The 19,553-nt window shown below is 44.4% G+C and overlaps 1 pseudogene; it reads right to left on the reverse strand.

The window, feature by feature from the left end:
- Positions 1-16,940: 16,940 nt before the first annotated feature.
- Positions 16,941-18,040, reverse strand: LOC123798870 (cyclin-dependent kinase 1-like; annotated as a pseudogene).
- Between the last annotated feature and the right edge of the window lie 1,513 nt (positions 18,041-19,553).

Raw genomic sequence — 19,553 nt, forward strand, 5'->3', positions numbered from 1 at the left:
GGAAAGACGGTACGCTCTGGTGGCCCTTCCCACTTCTGCTGAGGCCCCTGCTGGGATGGAGGGGCTTATACTCACTGGGGTTTTTCCAGTAGCTTTTCCTAGATCTGCCTACTTACTCTCTCAGGCCATGCCTCCCCAGATTGTAGGGTATTTGTGAGAATTCTCAGGAATCTTTGGACCCATTTATCTTCCTGTGTTCTACTGCTGTTCCAAATGATCTAAGGAGCCATTTCGATCTTACCAGAATATTCTGTTTCTTTTCTTGGCTACCATTTCGGGCTTCTGTGACATATAGAGTTCTTCCCCATTCCTTCTTTGGTTGCTGCTTGTGAGTTTTTGTTGGTTTGTTTCACTTTTTTTTTTTTTTTTTTTTGCTGTATTTTGTTGAGTACTTGGAGAGATTCTGTGTACTTGCTCTACTTATGTGATTCTGCCCAGAAATCAGACTTATTTTTACAATTAGAAAAAAATGCTATGACTATTAAAATAAAACAAAGAGATCTCAGTTATCTCTGGTTTCCTGACCAACTGTTCAAGTATGGTTTTGAGTACATTAATATCGTGCCTGCAAGAATAAGTTTAATAAAATCACCCTTTTAGGCTTGGCTGCTAGTTTGAAAACAGACTGGGACAAATCTATAGAAAGCAAAGTTGTGCCACATTTTCTCTCATTACATGGGCTTTACCTTCCCAGATCTGAAACTGACCTCATAAAGGGCTTCGAGCAATGTTTAGATTTGCTTTTTTGAGTTTGCATTTCATTATATTGATCTTAGCTAACTTTTCTCTTCTTTTGGTGCAGAAATTTGGGGATTTTTCTTATCCTCCGGGAAACTTCAGTTTTGCTCTCAAAGCCTTTCAACGGATTAGATGAGGCTCACCCATATTACTGAGGATAATCTTTACCCGAAGTCATCGGACTGTGCATGTTAACTACATCTACACAACACCTTCAACACAACACCTAGATTAATGTTTGATTGGATAACTGGCTACTATAGCCTCGCCATGTTGACACCTCAAACTCATCATCACAGCCCGGGCGGGGCAGGGGCAGTGGAAGGGCAGGATATCAGAAGGGTTGGTTTGGCATATTACTCCTTCCAGAATTTAATAGGTTAAAAACATGTTCCCACTCCTCCACTCTGGCAGCCACGACCAGCAAGGAGAGCACTCACATTTACATAACTCAGCAAGTGAGTTCCTTGGAAACACTCAGCATAAAACCGTCCATGCGAAGGTGTACTGTGGGCAACTCTACACGCTGTGACTCCCTGTTGGAGACTCAGAACGCACATCACCATACTGAAACCCATGAGAAATCCCACAGCAAAGAAACTTATTTATCTTTTTTCATTTAATCCGGCTTTTCCCAAACTCATTTGACCATGAAACCTTTCCATTCTTTTCCTCATGTGACATCTATCAACAGAGCATGCTTTGGGAAAGTCTGGCTTCATCTCCTCTCCCTAAAGTAACAGCCCAGTTCGCTTGGGTACCACTGAGGTTTCCCTGATAACACAAAGAGAACAACTTTTCCAACCACTCGCTGCACGTAAACATTTCCTGCTTTCCTAGTGTTCATGAAAAGTGCCAGACTGGCTGACACGGGAAAGTGGAATTTTGCTGCTTCTGTCTTGTGTATATGACAAAGCGTTTTAAGAGAGAAGTAATTCAAAATCATTTTCACCAACTCTTTCAGCAAAATGGTCTCTAGGAAAGTGTTACTTTGCGTATCACTCAACATACCACTAGGTATCCTCAGGGGCTTCAGAAGCCCCGTGGGAAAGCTTGATCTTGCACACTTGTGAGCTGGTACCCCCAGCAGCAGGGAGCAGTGATATCAGTAATGTGTATCGATCTCCTCCAGCAACGAATGCCTTAACTAGTTCTTGAGTGTCTGTTGAAGGCTCGAGCACAGAGCACGTGTGCGTGTGTAAGCACATAGGACTAGATAAGAGCTAATAGTTTGAGTTAATGGACTTTTGGGGTAGGATTTGATTTAGTAACAAGGACCCCTTAAATAATAGTGTCTTAAATAAGTATTTTTTTTTCCTCATGTGACATAGTCTGTGACAGCTAGATTGGGGCTCCAGGGTGAAAGGGATCCAAATTCTGGCTTGTCTAAGTTGTTTCTCTTCTCTTACCATGCAAAATGGCTTAGACCATGTCCTCATTACAGCTAGGAGAGAGGTGGAAATGGTGTCGAGCAGGCACATTCCCTCTCTTTGAGATGTAACAGAGAAGTTTCAGACATTGCCTACCACATCCCATCAGTCACGTAGCCACATAGAGCTTCGGCAAGGGGGAGGCTGAGATACCATCCTTGTTCCAGGTGGCCAGGAAACCCAGAAGAAAATCAAGGGTCTTGTTATGCTGGAGAAGGGGAGAATGGATTTTGGGGAACAACTAACATTCTGTTCTACATGGTTATATAAAATGGGAAAAGACATTTTTGACTTTTTCTAAGCAAAGGTGCGCCGCAGGCCTTTCATGCCAAAGACTGGATTAAACGATTTGGGTTTCAAGAGCTGAGAACCACGAGGTGAATAACTTTTATACCTCTGAGCGGAACAGAACCATCCCAGGATAGGGAACATCTGAGGCTGATACTCTTGACTGTTTCCAAAGTACTACCAAAGTACTTTTATTTTTAATAGCAACTTAACTTATTACATTATAATTACTTTTGAGTGTGGATGTGTCTGTCTCCCCAATTAGACTGTGCTCCTTGAGGGCGGGGACTCTGTTCTGTGTCTGACTCATGGAAGGTACTTAGTAAACATGGGCTGAATCCAGTGTGGGTAGTTAACACCCACTCCCATTCCCACTTCTGTCTCCAAAATGACCTGAACTCTGAACTTCTCTTGTGAATTAATTAGAAGTGTTGGGGGAAAATCCAAATATTAGCTGGAGATCTGGATTCATGGCATTAAGTCTGTTCTTGGGAGCCCTGGCTGTTGACTGCTTGCTTACTGAATCTAACTTCATATGGGGAATATTTGCTCGAGCTTCTGGATGCCACTCGTTCTGGATGCCACGTCTCAAACTACCGCAGACCTTAGTGGCATGAAATAACTGTTATGCTCACAGACTCTGCTGGTCAGGAGTTTGGACAAGGCACAGTGGTGATGGCTTGTTTCTGTTCCACAATGTCGGGGCCTCAGGTGGGAGCCTCAGAGGCTAACGGTGACTCAACACCTGGGGGCTGAAAGTATCTGAAGACTTGCTGGCTCTCATGTCTGACAGTGGGTGTTGCTGGACCATCTACGTGTGGCCTCTCCTTGTAGCTTGGGCTTTTTCACTGCATGGTGACTGGGCTCCAATGGCGAGCTTCCCAAAAGGTGGAGCCAGGTAGAAGCTGTATTGCCTTAGTTCTAACTTAGCTCAGGAAGTTATGCAGCATCATTTCTGCCATATTTCGTTCTTTGCGGCAATCAGAGAGGTCCTTCCAAGATCGAGAGGAGAAGAAATAGATTCTACCTCTTGATGGGGTGGTAGTGGTGGCGAGGTTCTGGGAAGGGCACATGGGATTGTGAATATGCCTGCAGCGATTTTTTGGAAAACACTCCTTCTGTTGGGTTCATTCAGAGAACAGAACCATCCCAGGATAGGGAACATCTGAGGCAAGGAGCAAGGATTCTGATTCACCAGGGACTTCTGGTAGGATGATGCCATCAGCCTCACTCCAGATGGGCCCAAGAAAACCCAGGAGCTTTGGCAAAGTCTTTGCATCCACCTGGCACCCTGACACGTGGCATGGGGTTGTGGAAATTTCCTTCAACTGGGAATCGAGAGGTCTGTGATCTGACTGTTGTGTGATACAAGATAGGCCACTTCAGGGGCGCCTGGGTGGCTCAGTCGTTAAGCGTCTGCCTTCGGCCCAGGGTGTGATTCCCAGGGTCCTGGGATCGAGCCCCGCATCAGGCTCCCTGCTCTGCTGGGAGCCTGCTTCTTCCTCTCCCACTCCCTCTGCTTGTGTTCCCTCTCTTGCTGACTATGTCTCTCTCTGTCAAATAACTAAATAAAATCTTAAAAAAAAAAAAAGATAGGCCACTTCATCCATTTGAGCCTCGTTTTCCTCTATCTGACGGATGAGAAGTTTGGATTAGATCAGTTGTTTTCTAATTCCTTATAGAAGGGAGGATTTTTCTTCTCTTAAATTTGTGTTGTTCCAGGGTGCCTGGCTGGATTCATCGGTATTGCATGCGACTCTTGATTTCTGGGTCATGAGATGGAGCCCCATGTTGGGCATGCAGCCTACTAAAAAAAAAAAAAAAAAAAAAAAAAAAAAAGAAGAAGAAGAGAGAGAAAAAAATAAATTTGTATTTCCAAATAAAAGTTGAGGTGGAACCCAATATATGAGCTGGATAAATGTCATAGAAAGGGGTTTGGAGGATAGATATGCCCACTCGTTCCTTCCCACTCCCTGAGGATTCTCCATGGAAACTCAGCGCTCCTCAGAGTATGTTTGGAAAATCCTTGAATCAGGGGGTTTCCTGAGGGTCTCTAGGATGGGATTGGGTGAGAGAGGAAGGAGCAACTACTCGTCTCTCAGATTTCCATCAGAGTAGTTTCCGTTTCCTGCCTGCTCCCTGCTTGAGTCCCCACTGTCACCTCTCAGTCATCTGACACTGAAGTAAGTGTCTGGCAGGTGTTCTGGAAGAGTCAAGGTCCTACAAATCCCTGGGGGGAGCAATATTTAAAGAATGGGCCCATCTATTGGTATTGTTTGAGTTTGGGGCCCTGTAATTTGTGCTAGACCAGCCTGGTCTGGGGAGAAATTGGGGACCCTGTGGAAAGGCCTGAGGGCTATGCCAGTGGTGGTCCCACAGTTCCACCTTTTGTGGCCTCGTCTGATGACTCGGGGTCTGCAGAAGAGAGGCGCCCTGGGTTGGCTGTCACAGTCCTTCCTCTGCTGCTCCCGTCCATTTTTCCACCACTGTCCCTCCATCTGTCCCCTCCCCACCCCCTTCCCAGCCCACTCCCACCCCCACTTTTTCTCTCCCACATTTTCTGCTCCCTATCTTTGTCTCTCCATCCTGTTCTCTCTTTAAAGGAAAAAAAAATCAATCCACAGAGCGATTAGATTTGCAAATGAGCGGGCAGGAAACTGGGAACAAAGGGAACCAGAGCCGAAGAGGGAGCAGGTATAATTACTGTAATTAACTCAAGCAGCAGGGACACATCCCCTAGTCGGTGGTTGCTGTGAGGCACTGCAGGGGAGGCTGAGGGGAACCGGGGGGCCGCCAGGAAACTCGGATGGCTCCCCCCTCCCTGGGGCTGAGGTGTCCTCGTGGGGGCCCTGGCCAGGAAGCTCCTCCTGGAGAAGGGGTCTGGGCCAGGAGCCATGACATCCCCCCCCCCGCCCCCCGCCGCCATGGGCTCCGCAGGAGCAGGGAAGAGGACATGAAATGGTCTCTTGTCCAGAAGAGTGGGGCCAGAGAACAAAGTCTCCTTCTTTCATCTCTTACCAGGACACTTAGCTCTTCCTGCTTGATGACATCCTGAGAGCCTGTTCTGGTGTCCCTGTGATCCAAACATTTGTAGATGCCTTGGAAGGGAACATATCTCTGATCCCCTGAGACTGTCATTTCTGTGTCTCTAACCATCCTCAAATATCCACCTCTTGGTTCTTGAGGCCTTCCAGGGCACCTTTGCAACCTCCCTTTCACAGCTGCCCCTCATCAGCTCCTTCACCAGCCGGTTTTGATTGTGTGCTGCACCCGGAACATACTCTGCATTCTTCTATTTCTGCGCCTTTGCGAGTAAGGCGGTCCCTCTCCTGCTGTGTTGCACTTTCTTAAATGCCAGTTGGTAAAAAGTTATCCACCTTTGGAGATATGATTGAAATGGAAGTGGCTTTTCCAAGGTCTGTATTTATCTCACCCTTCACAGAAGCCTATAGCCCTTCTCTCTCTTGGGGACCTTACCTCACCATACCCCCTCTTGAACTCCTTTCCTTTGAGGAAGTCAGATGGACCCTGGCTTAGGATTCCTGGAGCTTAACAACCATCTTTGGGGCTCTGTGTTCATCAGACCCCTTTCCCTTGCCAGTGACAGAAACCCCAACTCAAACTGGCTTAAATAACAAAGGGTATTTATTAGTTGGAGTGACTGAGAATTCTGGGGATGTTTGCAGGCATGGCTGGATCCAGGAACTCAAACATCGGATCTGTCTCCATGCTGTCCCCATTTCTCACTGTGGGTTTCACTTCCAGACAGGCCCCTCTGCAGCATGGTCCTCAGCTTCCCCAGGCTAATAACATTCCTGGAGCCAGCCATCCCAGGGAGTTTTTCCTTCCTAATGTTCCAGCACACACTGGAGATTGAGTCTCACTGGGTTGAATTGGGTCCAGAGCCAATTGCTGGGTTGGGGAAAATGAAACCCAGTGATTGGCCAGGCTGGCCTCAAGTGATCCCTGATGGGATCTGAGGTAGACATGAGGTCAGCTATGTCCAAACTCCATGGTTCCCAATGAGGAGGAGTGGTTGCTCAAAAAGGAGATAGAAGGACGTAGCAGAGATGCTGCACGGGTAGAAACAGCAGGCGTCTGCCACTGGCAGAGCACCCAGGTGAGGGCCCTGCCCCTAGAAATGTCCCATATCCCCTCATTTTTATACTCAACGCATCCTTCAATACCAACCCATGTCGACCGGTCTCGAGATGCCTCCTCATGTGCTCCAGGTGCCCGGGGTCTGTACCACTTCCCCGGCACACACCTTCATGCTGCCTTATCGAGATCCTTGTCTCCATTTGTTATAGCCTCATTGGAGCAACCAGGTTACAGACCTGCTGGGAGCAGGCACGTGGCCCTCCTCATTGCCCCTCCCGCTCTGCTACAGCCCCAGGCACCCAGACAACACTCCAGTGAGCCAAGCGTAGAACACAGGTCATCTCCAGGCCTGAGAACTGGGTCACTTACCCATGTGGGACCTTGGGGAGCCCCCTGACCTCTCTCACCTTCCGCATCTGAAGGCTGGGGCTATGGACACACCTGTTTTACAGAGCCATGAAAAATGAAGGAGCTCCTATGTGCAGAAGTACCTCCCACTCTCTTCCCAGCTAAGCCCGACCTGTCTTCCTCCCATTACATAATTGGGTATTTAATTGCCACTGAGGTAAGAAAGAAGCGTTCACCTTCCTTATTTCTGTGATGCTGGCCTCTGCCTCCCTAGTCATTTTTGTTTTCCTTGGCCAGCTCCTCTTCTTGTTCATCTACCTTTTAAACAGTGTGCAAGCACCAGGCGGCAGAGTGTAGCAGTCAACAGCACAGGCTTGCGTCTCAGGTAGCCACTTTTAGGGTTGTAGTTACACCATCTGCTAGCGTGAGGCCTCAAGCGAGTTACTTCATCTTTCAGTGGCTCAGCCCCTCATCATTGAAATGAGAAATCACAATGATATCTACCTCAAGGGGTGGGATTGAATGAGTTAATTTGTGGAAAGCGCTTAGAACAGGACTCGGTGGGAAGGAAGGACTATCAAATGTTAACTATTATTCCTATTTTAATGTTTGCAACTGAAATCCATGATCAGCATTAGGTCCAGTCAGTTCTTTCTCCTTGAAACTTCTCAAACTCATCCTTTCACTAACAATTTCTTCGTTCAGTCCCTCATAATTCCAAGCATGGATTTCTCCCACATCCTCCTGATTGATCTCCCCTACCTGTCTTGCCTTTTCATCTATGATCCACACAAAAATCTGACCATATTTCTCCCCCGACGTAAGCCTGTAATGATTAGGATACAAAGGCCCCGCTCTAGGGTATGGCATACGAAGTGGTTTGGGATCTTTCCCGGGCTTCTTTAGCTTCATCTCTCTCCACTGCCCCTCCTGTCTGTCCTCCTCCCCCAGGCATATCTGCTTTCTCTCACCTCTTTGTCTAGAATACTCTATCTCCTCTTTTCTCCTGGCCACTTCTGCAGCATTCACTGAGCCTCAGTTTGGGCATCACAACCCCCCAAAGGCTTTCTGGCTGTCTAGCCTGTTCCCCCGCAGGATGATGTAGACGTGCCTCACCCAGAGCACCCTGGGAATATCTCTAGCCCAGCAGTTGTTGCTTTGCTAAGTGTCTCCTCCATTAGACTACAAACTTCCTGGGGCCAGGGCCTCGTGTTGGAACGCCTAGCTTCAGGCACAGTTTCTGGAACTTCATGGGGGCTCCATGCTTGTTGAGTGAATTGAATAATGATAGTCCCTCCTGAATTTGTCAGGTCTCTTCCGGTTCTAGTGACAGAAACTGGCTTTAGGCATGCTGGATCCCAGTACTCAAATGACATCATCAGGACCATATCAGACTCCATCTCTAGGCTTTGCTATCCCCTGTCTGGGTTCCACTCCCAAGCTGGTTCCCTGAAAATCACCACTGGCAGCTTTAGTCTACTCACTGAGCAACCCAGTGAAAAACTAGCATTTCTTTCCCAAGATTTTCAGCCAAAGTCTCCACACCACTCTCATTAGACCAATTACTTGCTGTCCCAGAGACATGAAATGTGGGGATAGGCCAGAAGTGACTGAAATGTATTTCTTACTGTTCTAGCTTTGGAGGCTGAGAAGCCCAAGATCAAGGTACCAACAGATTCCATGTCTGGTGGGACCTGCTTCCAGGCTCATACATGGCACTGTTACCACACATGGCCGACTGGGCGAGGGAGCTCTCTGGGGTCCCTTTTATAAGATCACTGCTCCCATTCGTGAGAGCTCCCCCTCATGACCTAATCACCTCCCCAGGGCCTCACCTCCTAATGCTGTAGTCACATGTCCCTTCTCACACTTGGAGAATGGCATCATGGTCACATGGGTGAGTGGGACAGGTGTGTTCCCCAAAAGAAAAATGGGGTGCTTTTACCAGAAACAGGGTCATCAGGAAGTCAAACCAATATTTTCACGAAAGTGCCAGGTGCTGCTAGATTTTATATAAGCATTTCAATTTATCTTCATAACGACCCAAAGAACTCCATCCCATGAATGAGAATGCATAGGTTTGGAGAGGTTGGGCGACTCACTGGGGTTTATATGGCTCATAGGAGGTGGAGTCAGAGCCCCACCCTGACACTCTGACTGCAGAGACCTCCTCCTTTAAAAAGTTTTTAAGAAGGAATAGTTACACATAGTAAAAATTTGAAACAGTGCAAAAAGGTGTATAGTGAATAGGTAGGTATGCTTCCAACCTTGACCCTGAGCCCCAGTCTCCCCTTTCCTCCCCCAGTCATCCACCCAGAAGCCCTACTTTTATGCTTTACTATGCTGGCCATAGTCTTCAGTCTAGGGCTAACGTGTCCCCACTTCTGAGCGTTTCACCCCTTGCCCCACGGGCTATGAGGTCTTTCCATTCTGGCTGGTGGAACACAAACCATCCCCAGCCCCATGTCAAGTGCAGCCGTGGTGGAGCTTACTGCTTTGCGGCGGTCCTTCCCAGCGTCTGGTGCTTCTCGCATGCCTGCTGATGAGTGCTCCGGCCACAGCTGGAGGGGACCTCTGCGAGCTGCTGGAGCTCTCTCTTTAACGCTTTTCATTACCCTGAATGCCATCTTGGTCTCCTGAACTCAGAGAGACCGTCGGGCTCTGCCTCGGGTCCTCCTCCCTGATTGGTGGCCAGAAATGACCTGCTATGAGTGAGCTGGGAAAGTTTAGGGCTTGCCTCTTCCCTCCCCCTCCTCTCAGCCATTGGTGACCCTTCCCATGCTGTCTGCTGCTCAATGTCTTAAAACCATTGTTTAATTTTGTCTGGTTTTTTTTAAGCTATTTAAGGAAGTTGGGTAAATCTGGTTGGGTAGAGTCCCTAGTACTCTATCATGGCCAGAAATAGTGCCGCTTTCCCGAGCTGTTTGTGATAGGCGATGCCTAAACAAGCCTTTATAGTCCCTCCTCTTTACACGTACCTTTTTGTACCTTTGCTATACACTGTCATGCACCTTACTTTTGCTACTTATTATCGCTGCAGGCTATTTTATATAGACTGACTTCATTCTATTAAAGGTAGAGTTGGCACTCCTAACCCCTACACTGTTCTGTCTCAGTGAATGACAGCTGAGTTATTAGTGGCTATAATTCATGCTGGGTAAATAGTTGACGAGTCGAATAAACTCTGGTGAAACTGCTCCCAGGTGGCTGGACTCGTGTTCTGATGAGGGGAGGAAAAAGGATGCCCCACATTCGGTTTGGGGTCCTTTGTATTCCAGCCTCTTCTGTTCTCTCCTCTCACTTCTCAGAAGAGTTCCTTCTCATCTCCTTGTCTATGATAGGCTGAGACATAGTCATTTTTAAACCTCAGCTCTTGTCTCTTCTCTCCCATTTCGTAAGAATTCAATTTACACCACAAAACCACATTCATTCTATAAAAAGAGGTATACCTGTACCCATTCGGGGAACCACTGTAAGATGCTATGAAGCGTGCCTGCGTAGTGCCTGACGTCTAGAAACTCAGTAAGTGCCTTTTGGATGAACTTGGGGTTGACTTGTGTCTTGTGCACTTAAAATCTAGCTGCCCACATCAGTGCACCAAAAAGTCCTGGTTGTCTAACCTCTAGTTAGGACCTATAAGTGATGCCATCAAATATAGAGATATTTGTTGACTCAGTATTTATAAAAGTACAGTTTGGAAATCATTAAATGTTCATAGCAACAGAATGGTTAAGTGGCGAAAGATTAGCATCAGCATTAGTATTGTCTGTGCGGGCTGCTGTAACAAAAGTATCATAGACTTGGCAGCTTAGAAACAAAAAAATTATTTTGCACAGTTCTGGAGGCTGGGAAGTCCAAGGTCAAGGTGCTGGCAGATTCTGTGTCCGGTAAGACCCACTTCCTGGTTCATAGATGGCTGGCTGCTTGCCACATCCTCACATGGTTGGCGAGGCAAGGGAGCTCTGTGGGGTCTCTTATAAGGGCACTAATCCCATTCATTAGGGCTCTGCCCTCATGACCTAATCACCTCTTAATACCATCAATTAATGCCCCACCCCTTAATACCATCACATTCGGGGTTGAATTTAACGTATGAATAAGGGTGACAAATATTCAATCTGTAGCACGTATAAGCTCTTTAAAATATGTGTTTGTGTGTGTGTTACAGGTTAACCTGGCTCCCAAATGAAAGTTGGCCACTTTGTCTGGGCTTTGACTCATTCCCTTACCACTGTCTTTGGAAGCTAACACTCAGCGTGAGACTCAAGTTCACTATCACCTCTTCTCGTTCTCACAGCAGCCTCACAAAGGGGCTTATGTGCCTCATTTCTACAGAATAACTAGTTCCAGGCCATATGTGCGTACAGAGGAATTCAGGTTTAAAACATTTTTTAAATTATTTTTTTGAGAGAGAGAGAGAGCATGAGGGGAGGGGCGGGGGAGGGGGAGCGGAGAGAATCTTAAGCAGGCTCCATGCCCAGGACAAAGCCCGACATGGGGCTCTATCTCACAACCCTGAGATCATGACCCAATACAAAATTAAGAGTGGGCTGCTTAACTGACATCCACTCAGATGCCCCAGAGCTCAGATTTAAGTTCAGGTCCTCCTGCCTCTAAAGCCTGAGCTCCAGCTGCTCGTGGGGTTAAGACGTTGTCCCCAAAGTGTGCTCTGTAGAGCTCTACTTCTACCAAATATCACAAGGAAAAAGGGTTCCCTGTTTGCATTTGTTCTTGAGGTATTTGCTTTTCTGTTGTGATCTGAAGAGATCCTCAGCGTACACAGTAGTTTCTAGCATCTGCCTGTGGTTGAAAGAGTTTTTTTAAATTGATGGTGGCTGGGTTGACACCTTGGAATTACTCCATGAGCGCCGATTCAGTACCTGACACGAATATAAGGTGGCCCTTCTACAAGCTGCTTGGGTCATAGAAATTTGGAATATCAGAGAGAGAAGGGCTTTAGAGAGAATGATTGAGGTCTACCCCTTCATTTTACAAATGAGGGAACTGAGGCAAAGGGAAAACTTCCTTATCCAACCCCTTGGTTTGGCAAAGGGAGGGCTAGAACCTGGGACCTAGGTCTCCTGACTCCAAGTCCAGTGTTCTTTCCTCCTTCTGTGAAGAGGAGAACTATTTTGTAAATTTTCTGGCAATCCGTTAGTGGTTTTATATATATTCTGCCTCTGTTGCCATTTGTCTCTGTTTTAGCTTGTGTTCTTGCTCTGTCTGTCTCAGGGCCTCTTCCTGATTGTTTGAGGTCACAGCAAGATGGCAGGTGGATCCCGTAGAAAAGGGGACTAGAGAATTGGGCAGAAGGGGCCTTAGGTTATAGCAGCTAGCATCAACTCTGATAGGGACAACAGCACATCATCACACATTGGATTTCTGACCGAAAAACTGGGTGTACAGTAAGATTTTACAGTTCAATCATATCAGGGATGACTCCTATTTAAAGACTACTATGACTACCCTTTGCCTTATCCATTCTATTTCTAGAAATTTATCTTATAAAGATGTGTGCATAGGGATCTTTTTAAAAAACATCGTATACAATAGCAAATGACAATAAACAGCTTAAAAACCCACTGATGGGAGATACAGTTATAAAAACCATGGTGCACCATGCGGTAGAGAGCTGTCGAGCCATGAGACACAAGAGGACAGATCGTATGGGCTGACACCGTGCAACCTATAAGATATATCGAGTGAAAAAATAAGGTGTGTCCATGTCTTGGTTTGGGGTCCCTCGAAAGCAGAGCCTCAGACACAGACTTGAGTGCAGGTAGTTTATTTGGGAAGTAATCCCAGAAAAAATGAATGAGAGCACGAGGACAGGGAGACAGAAAATGGGGAAAAAAAAAGATGTATTATTGAGTTATTGCTATAGGTAACGGAAGGCTAAGTCCAGACCTTTGAAAAACATGCGGAATGCCAACTCCCAGAATTATCTGTCTTTTGGCAAGAAGGAAGGCTGGGGCATTTATTGACCAAACCCATCCTATATTGGGAAGCCTTCTGCTTCGGGCTGCATCTCCCTGTAGACTGAGCAGTCTCCTGTGCCTGGAGAAAGGGCTAGTGTTCCAGGTGGGACTCTGTCAGTGTGCAAGGGAGGGGCTGACCGTGGGAGCGGCAGCAGAAATCAGAGGTGGTCTAAGGGCATATCAGGCACCCAAAAGCAGCTACTATAATAGAAAAGATATCTACTTGTATGTAAACGAAGTATATATGTGCATTTGTGTGATACACCCATAGAGATAGCCATATACGAATACCAATGTAGAGGTGTATACACACAATTTTTTGAATGATGCATAAAATCACTGGGAATAGTGGTTACCTTTGGGTAGGAAGATGGAGTATTTGGAGGTCTGGACATATGGTGAGAGAGGACTAATGTCTAGTTGAAATTTTTTAACCATATGAATCTATTTCTTTTATAATGTTTTAATTACTTTTATTGAGGCATAACTTAGATATTAATAAAACACACCTAATTTAAATGTACAGTTTAATAAATTTCATTGAACATCTGCACCCACACAACCACTCCCACAGTCAGCACACAGAACATGTCCATCGAGCTCCCCACCAGCCCTCTATAATCAATCCCCACCTCTCGATCTTTCTCATGTCAATGTATTGTTCCTTTTTATTTATTTTTTATTTTTATTTTTTTAAATTTTTAAATTTTTTTTTAAAGATTTTATTTATTTATTTGACACAGAGAGAGAGACAGCCAGCGAGAGAGGGAACACAAGCAGGGGGAGTGGGAGAGGAAGAAGCAGGCTCTCAGCGGAGAAGCCTGATGTGAGGCTCGATCCCAGAACGATCCCAGAACGCTCCCAGAACGCTGGGATCACACCCTGAGCTGAAGGCAGATGCTTAACGACTGAGCCACCCAGGCGCCCCTGTATTGTTCCTTTTTAAAACTGAGTCATATTCTGTTGTAGGGATAGAACACTATTTACCTTCACTTTTGATGGACTTGCAGATTGTGTCTAGTTTTGAGTTATTATGTATAGAAGTTGTCATGAAAAAGTTATGCACTCTTGCAAGAAGTGTTTGTGCAGACCTAGGTTCTTGTTCTTCTTGTGTAAATACCTAGGGGATTGCTGGGTTGTATAGTATATGAATATTTAACTTTATAAGCAATCGCTGAATTTTTCCAAAGTGTTGTATTATTGTGCATTTTTACCAACAAAAGATGAGATTTCCAGTTGTTTCACATCCTTGCCAACACTTGGTATGATTTCTCCTTTTAATTTTAGCTATTCTAGTGGGTGGCTGGAGTATCTGGAGGTTTTAATTTGCATTTTCCTGATGACAATGATGTTGAGCTTACTTCTCATTTGTATATCTGCCATTTATAGTTTTCTTTTGTGAAGTGTCCGTTCAAACTTTTTGCCTTCTTTCTTTTTTTTTTTAAAGTAGGCTTCATGCCCAGTGTGGAGTCCCATGTGGGGCTTGAACTCACGACCCTGAGATCAAGACCTGAGATGAAATCGAGAGTTGGATTCTTAACTGCCTGAACCATCCAGGTGCCCCCCTTTTTTTGCCTATTTTTGAGTTAATATTTTACTATTGAGCTATAAGAGTTTTTAATATATTCCAAATAGAAGATATTGACAGATATATGTATTACATACATATGTATTTTTTTTCTGTTTATGGCTTGTATTTTATTTTTTTTGCTTGTTTGATTTTAATGCTGTCTTTCAAAGGATAGGATGCTTTAATTTTGACATAGTCCAATTTATCAATTTTTTCCCCTTTTAGAATAAGTGTTTTTTGTGTATTGTCTAAGAATTTTTTGCCTATACTAAGGTCGTAACATTTTCCTCCTATGTTTTCTTCTAGAAATTTATAGTTTAGCATTTATATTTATGCCAGTGATCAATATTAAGGTAATTTTTGTTTATAGCGTAAGGCAAATGTTCAAGGATATTTTCTTCCTGGGATATCCAATTGTCCTAGCAACATTTGTTGAAAGATTTTCCCCATTGGATTTATTTGGCATTTTTGTCAAAAATTAATTGACCATATATGAGTGGGCCTATTTCTGGACTCTTTGTTCTGTTCCATTGATCTATATGTCTATCCTATGTTAATAGCACACTGGTCTTTATTATTGTAGCTTTATGGTAAATCTTAAAATAGTGTAGCTCTTACACTATTTTAGGATCTAGTGTAGGAGGTAGTCTAAGTCCTCCAACTTTGTTCTTCTTTTCAGAGTTGTTTTGGCTATTTTAAGTCCTTAACATTTACATACAAATTTCATTATCAGTTTGTCAATTTTTCTTAAGAAAAAAACCCAGTGGCATTGTGATGGAGATTACATTGGATCCCAATATATTGGGCAGTATCGGCTTCTTAATAATATTGAGTCTTTCAATCCATAAACATTGTATATATCTTTACGTATTTAGGTCTTCTTTAGATTTTTCAGTAATTATTTTGTCATTTCAGTGTAGAAGTTTAGCACATATTTTGTTAAATTTATCCACAAGTGTTTTATGTCTTTTGAAGCTATTGTGAGTGCTATCTGTGGTGGCCCGCCTCCAGATTGGCCTGAAATGCCCCTTCCCTCCTGGTATTCATGCCCATGTGTAGTAACCCCCGAAACACACACACACACACACACACACACACACACACACACACACACACACATTGTACCAGGGTTGATCTGTGTGACCTATTGAATATGGCGGAAGTGATGGAATGCCACTTCTGAGACTGGGTAATCAAAGACATTGTGGCTCCTTCTTTGCTCTCTTGTCTTGCTTGCTCTGGAAGACATAGGAGCAGCTCTACTGGAAGGTCCAATGTGGTAAAGAAATGAGACCTTCATAAAGGAGAAACTGGGGTCTCTGCCAGCAAGATGTGAATGAGTGATCTTTTTTTTTTTTTAAAGATTTTATTTATTTAGTTGACAGAGAGAAAGACAGCCAGCAAGAGAGGAAACACAAGCAGGGGGAGTGGGAGAGGAAGAAGCAGGCTCCTAGCAGAGGAGCCTGATGCGGGGCTTGATCCCAGAACGCCGGGATCACGCCCTGAGCCGAAGGCAGACGCTTAACGACTGCGCCACCTAGGCGCCCCGTGAATGAGTGATCTTGGAAGTAGATCCTCCAGCCCCAGTGAAGGCTTCACATGAGTGCAGCCCTAGTTGACATCTTGATGGCAACCTCCTGAGACACGCTGAGCCATGCTACCCCCTGAAACTGCTCCTAGATTCCCGACTCTCAGAGACTATGTGAGATAATAAATGTTTGTTGTTTCAAGCTGCTAATTTGGTAATTTGTTATGTAGCAATTGAGAACTAATATAGTATTGTTTCTTTTAAATAAGTGGTATCTATTTTATTTCAATTTCTAATTCTTTGTTTTTAGAATATAAAAATTCCTTTTTTTTTTTTCTAATATAGACCTTGTATCCTGTGTCCTTGCTAAAATCAGCTCTTTTGCAGATATTTTAGGATTTTCTGCCTAGGCAATCATGTCATCTGTGACAAAGACAGTTTTACTTCTTTTCAAATATGCATGCCTTTTATTTATTCGACTGCCTTATTAAACTAGCTAGGATTTTTAGTATCATGTTGAATAAGATGGTGAGAGTAGATATTCTTGCCTTGTTTTTTATCTTAAGGGGAAAGCAGTTCAGTCATTCACCATGAGTATAATGTTAGCTGTAGGTTTTCCAGAGATGCTCTTTATTAGGTTGGGGAAGTTTTCTTCTGCTCTTAGGTTTAAAAACATTCCCCCCACCCTGCCCCCCCAGGTGCTGTCATCAATCCTAGATTTATAGTTTTGTTATAGTAGCAAATACTTGTTACAGTGAGATCTGCACTCATGCACAGAGTTACTATATTTAAATTGATATAGAACAATATTTACATTTTAAAGTTACACTTTTGAAATTAGATGATGAAGTGCCGCTTAAGTTTTACAACATAGAAAAGAGCACACAAGACAAAAATAGAGGTAGCAGTACAAATATATCTGTTCTTGAGACCGCGTGCGGAGACGTTGTGTCAGAAAGCTACATCTTCTCAATCTGATTGTCCAAATCATTAAAATATGGATGATTCAGTGTCTTTTTGCCAGAAACTTGTTTGGTGCAATTAACCTGCCAATGTGCTGACATTTTTGAAAGCAAATCCGAGCCATTTTCAACCAAGTTTTTTTTTTTTTTTAAAGATTTTATTTATTTATTTGACAGAGATAGAGACCAGCGAGAGAGGGAACACAAGCAGGGGGAGTGGGAGAGGAAGAAGCAGGCTCATAGCAGAGGAGGCTGATGTGGGGCTCGATCCCATAACGCTGGGATCACGCCCTGAGCCGAAGGCAGACGCTTAACTGCTGTGCCACCCAGGCGCCCCTCAACCAAGTTTTTGATATGGGATGCTAGGCTTCCTAGTTTCCACTTGGGAAATATGCTCTTAACAGTCTTATAAAGATTCCACTTCTGGCCACTCTTCGTGACTGGGGGTGCCCAAAGCTCTGAAAATCCTAAAGAGTTGATCGATGTCTGAATCCCCATGGAAAAGTGACTTATTAGTTGCTAATTCTGCAAATATGGTATCTGCACTCCAAATGGGAGCAGGAGTTGTGAGCCGACCCCAGCAATACTTCGGCAGATCTCTGCAGGAGTGTCACTGCTTCACGGATATATATTCTACTAGGTAGTCTCAAAACTCTGGCAAGGTCCAAACCAGCCAATTTAGCCGTTCCTTTGTTGTCAATGGATTCTGAGGTTTTAAGTCTCTGTGAAGAGCTCTTCCAGAGTGACAAAACAACATCCCTTGTATGATTTGACCCAAATAAGTCTTAACATGTGAAGAATCCATGAACTGACTAGGAGGGATAGAATCCAAGTATTTCTTAAGATCCAAGGAATTCAAAGATGTGATATAAGCTGGAATCCTGTATAAGCACATCTTGAAGACTGACTATATTTAGATGACAAAGTTCTCTTCATAGAGAAATTTCCTGAATTGTGGTACTAAGAACTTCTTCCTCTTTACTTTCTAGTCTGATTTTCTTCATGGCTACCCCTTGAGCTGTAGTTCTGTGTCTACCCTTGTACATAACTCCATAGGTACTTTCTCCAATTTTCTCAATTTTGGTGTAATAGTCCATAGTTACCCAATAGGTAGGGTGAATCCTGGCTTATTATTCTGTGATGGTGGGGTTGGGGAGGTTGGGGTCATAGTGGAGGCAGTTGTGGCAGCTACCTTGTCTATGTCATTCTTTCTTAAACTTCTGAGAGCCATGAGAATTTTTATTATGAATCATTTTCTTAATCTTTCTGAGTCTATTGAGATAATCATTTTTTTTCATTTTGTTAATATGGTGAATTACATTGATTGATTTCTTAAAAATATTTTAAAGATTTATTTATTTGAGAGAGAGAGAGTGGGAGCTGGAGAAAGGGTAGAGGGAGGGGGACAAGCAGATTCCATACTGAGCGTGGAGCCTGATGCAGGGCCTGATCCCATGACGTTGATATCATGACCTGAACCAAAATCAAGAGTTGAACGCTCAATCGACTGAGCTACCCAGGCGCCCCCAGTGATTGACATTTGAACCTTGTGTTCTTGAGATAAACCCTACCTGGTCATCATGCCTGAATTGTTCTTAGAAAATTTGATGAATCTTTGTCACTTTTTTATTATTTAAGGCATATCTGCATTTCGTGCATCTTCAGGAGACCAGGAGACTCTACTGCCCATTGGCTGATGTTGAATTACAGTGGTCCCTTGGTGCCTGAATGTGGGTGGACAAGTGTGTTTTGTAACCCTCTCAGATCCTTGGGGGAAGTGTCCAGACCATGACATGTGGGAATCTTGATGGACGTTGATAATATCCTGCCTCATTGAGTCAATTTATTGGTATTAAAAACTAAGAATTTTTGTTCAAATCAAGTATTTGTTCAACTTTAATTTGGAGCAGCTGAAAACTGGGGTAGTAAGGGGAGGAATGGAGAGGGAGGACTCCTGGTAGAAACCTCAACGTAGGGAGAACGTTTAGATCCTGGCTACCCTAAAATGATAAATATTCACAATCCAAAGCATGGCTCCTAGGGGTCTTAGTCACATCTCCAGGATTGTTTTATGGTATTCCTTTTACTTTTTCAGAGAAGAGTTTTGAAATGATGTTATTTCCTCCATTGCCTTAAGTTCCGAGTGGTGTCCCAGCACCCTGGTGATAGATGAGCATACCTTTCCTTACGCGTTGGTGCACCAGGCAGCTGCCCAGTGCTCCCACTCCTTCATCTATTCTGGCCTGACTACTTTCTTTTAGTGCTTTGAGTTCATTAAGGGTTTGATCAGTATTTGGTGAAAACTCAGCGTCTCCTTCTTTGGAACTCCAAGGAGATGGGTATGAGATTCTGTGAAAACTTATTTTCACTTGAGAGCATTAAGACCAAGCATTAAAAAACCTCTCTTGAACTGCCTTGGAAGCTAGGGTCAGTATCCATAGGCTCTGAACGGGGGACTGAGACATGAGACTGGGAAAAGGAAAATACCAGTAGATGAGATGATAGGAGAGAGCCTGCCTGGCTCCACCAAGACCTGAACAACTGCCATCTTCTCAAGGAAATAGGTGGAAAAGGGCTAGAATCTCTTAGCTTTCTCCCACATTCGGTCAG

The sequence above is a fragment of the Ursus americanus genome, chromosome 26 (assembly GCF_024610735.1).
Source record: "Ursus americanus isolate L20-20 chromosome 26, mUrsAme1.1.p, whole genome shotgun sequence".
Lineage (NCBI taxonomy): Eukaryota > Metazoa > Chordata > Mammalia > Carnivora > Ursidae > Ursus > Ursus americanus.